At 38.7% G+C, this 3298-nt stretch overlaps 1 protein-coding gene across 1 annotated transcript in view; it reads left to right on the forward strand.

Annotated features, from left to right (window-relative positions):
• Positions 1–3298, forward strand: part of gpc1b (glypican 1b) — a 67465-nt gene that overhangs the window by 516 nt on the left and 63651 nt on the right. The gene's annotated exons all lie outside the window — the stretch shown is intronic.

Consider the following 3298-nt stretch of genomic DNA (forward strand, 5'->3'; position numbering starts at 1 on the left):
TATATATATATATATATATATATATATATATATAATTGCCTGTTTGTGGTTAGTTGGTTAAAGAGACAGTAGCAGTAACGCAGGTGTTCTGTTCACACCAAACTTTAGTTTGTTTGAGAGACCTGAGACAACAGCTATCTTTGCACCTCCTAAATCTGTTGTCACACTTTTTTCTTCCTTGTCACATGCTCCTGCAAAGCAGAGGCGCTGCAGCTTGGCTGCCTCTGAAGATAAAACACGGCTTTGAAAAGATTTTGAGGCAGAGCAGACATGCCACAGACAATCTGCCTGTTTGATCCATGATCAAAAACATAATATCAGAAAAGTCCCCTTCTAATTCTCTCACATTCTGAAAAGACAGATATGAAAGCAACTCACTAAGTCTTTTGTCATTTATCAGGATCTCAATCTCTCTCTAAAGTGAGTTTCTCCTTTTGAAGACACTCCCCAAAATGTGCTTTAATTCTCTGTTCACTGGATCATATGCTGGAGCTGCACTCATATAATGTTGCTCACTGTGTCCGTCTTCATGTCAGTCACAAGCTTCTTTTGCAGTTCAGCTGATTGCATGTTTGCATTCCCTGGAAATCAGGCTTTCAGGCATCTCAGCACACATACATGAACTTTAGTGCAATTTTTTGGGGGAGAATGGAATCAAATGCACAGAGACAAGTCAGGAGACACAACCACTCTTCTTTGCATAGATCGAGATAAATCACAATTTAAAATCACATTTTGTTTTTCACCACACTTCACACGTCAAACTTTACCATGTCTTCTTTCAGCTCTTGGTAGCTTTGTAAAGGTCAAACACAGTTTCACTTCCAGAAGTTACGTTTCTCCTTAGGTTTGCATACTGCAGAGCATGTTTGCAGGAAGCGTGTTGGTTTTTGTTTTTGGCAGAAGATGTAAATATACACAGAGTTTAGTCACAAGATTAAAACCACCTGCCCACAACAGGATTGTTGAATTTCTTTTCAAATGTTTCTGACCTGTTGCTGAGCTGCACACAAGGGACTCTGTCTTGTGGTATTGGTCATGAGTTGCATGGTTTTACCTTTTTGTCTAGCTCCAGGACTTTTATTTTTCTAATGGGCTTTGTGCTATATTCTATATGCACTGCACCACATATTTAATGGCATTAATCAGATGTATCATTGTAGAAGAGGCTGTGAATGCAACATGGTCTGGAGGCGTTTTTTTCTTTTCTTTTTTTACTTAAAAAAAAAAGAACATCCACAAAAATGTAAGAGTCCAGTGTTTTCCAACATGATGATTGCACTGTAACAAAAACTTTTCCATTTGATGTTTCTTAGCTTCTGTTAACTTCTTGGGCTTCATGAAAAGCATAAATGGAGCCAGGATGGATCAGAGTGATGACAAACGTTATGTCGAGATGCATCGATGAACCTTTCAAATAAGTCCTCGTTAGGCATAGATAAGACCAAATGAGAGAAGAAAAAAAATAGGGAAGAAACATTAATATGATGCCTCACAGTTTTTATTGTACTTTTGTATTACTTATTGTATTGTATTTTACTAAGTGTTTCAACTCTTCACCTTGAAAAAAATCAGTCACATCCTTTTCATTATTTTGAGTTTCTAGAGTTCCAACTTTCATGCTATTCTGACTATCTTGGACCATGTTGTGTATTTTCTTTCAGGTTATGATGTGGTACATAAATTTGGTGCCACTTAGGAAAGAAAGGAGTTAAGCTGCAGGACTAAGAAAAGAAAACACTTGGCCCTGTCACTTGCCTCTTGGTAAAAATAACATCAGCTAATCACTTGTTGCAGACTGGCATAACATTCAGCTTGTAAAATATGATTAGTTGAATTTATGCTGCCAGATTACGAGCTGCTGGAACACCGTGGGTGATCCCTGACGTCTGCAGAGCCTGTGCTCTGCTTTGACACCAGTACTTGATCAACCCAAAGTATTGGCTGGGCCTGATTCAAGGTCACATGCTTGACTGCATTAGCCAGATTCAGTTTGGGAGGACAATGTGAGACAACTGTGTCCTAACTCTAAAAGTGATGTTAGGTTAAAACGATTAATCCCCCACCCCCCCTCTGCATTTATTCATTTAATTACTGTGTGAGCCTAATAAACTGTGTTTTACAAGGTAACCAATTGTGCATAATAAATATTGTAGAGTTGTGCAAACAATGTTGAAATAATGTCTGCAAGCAATACACAAAGGGACATTTGATGTTTGTACCCATAAAAGTTCATACAAGTGTTTTAAAAAAACAACAACACAACTTTAAAGTACTTTTTTAACGTTAGAGTAAAAAAAAATAGCTTTATTGATAACAGTTCATGCAATCTTTGTTATATTATGCTCACTAAGTGTGTTTTCACACTGATATGCCTCGTAAACGATTTTGGATAACCTCCTGTTTTTAAGTAATGTTCCTTGGAGAAAAGCCATGAAGAAGACCGCTATTGAATTAAGGGTGAGCTGTTTGTTATCATTGTGTTGAAGCAATGTTTATTGGACCATTGCGGCGTTATAAGCCAAGCACTTTAAAAATGAAAGACAAGTTTATAGGGGATAAAGTAAACTGGCGGATGCTTTAAGAATGAGCACGGTGATTCTCCTCTGCAGCGTTTAATCAGGTTCAGATTTTTATTTTCTCTCTCTTTTTTCTCAGCAGTATTTACCAAAAAATGGCGGATTGATTTTTATGACACTCATTTGTCTCCTCCTCTGGCTGCACCCTCCCTGTCCCACCCCATCATTATGGTCTTGATGACTTATCTTTTTGTCTTTCAGGGGATGACATTCTTCATCTCTATGTGTGTCTCTCTCATCAGTTCTTAAAGAGAGAGAGGGGGTGGGGGGGCATCAGGCGGCCTTTGAAAGCAGCTGGCAGCCAATGAGTGTTTGATCCTCAATGTCACATAGGCCTGTACAAAGAGACAAGCTGCATGAAACATCTGTAGGAAGGATGGTAACATTCTGACATTGATTTTCCCATGCTGTATTTTTGTTGTTGTTAAATGCTGGTTGCTACACACTCAACTGTGTCATACCATGCTCTGGAGTGTCATCCCTAACCAGTGTTGGGATAATGATAGAGCTGGATCACTGCTCACCAGCCCTGCAGGAACTCTGAGGAATGCCGGTTGCTAAGGACGGGCTTGTGCTGGAAATCTACGTTGATCATTACAGTAGCCTGCTATGAGAACTATGGGAATGTTGCATGACTCTGTCTTTGAGGCCATGCATTTAAAATTTGCAGTCCTGTTGCTAAAACGGAGCATTTATATATATATATATATATATATATA

This window comes from Nematolebias whitei, chromosome 9 (assembly GCF_014905685.2).
Source record: "Nematolebias whitei isolate Nwh7 chromosome 9, NemWhi1, whole genome shotgun sequence".
Classification (NCBI taxonomy): domain Eukaryota; kingdom Metazoa; phylum Chordata; class Actinopteri; order Cyprinodontiformes; family Rivulidae; genus Nematolebias; species Nematolebias whitei.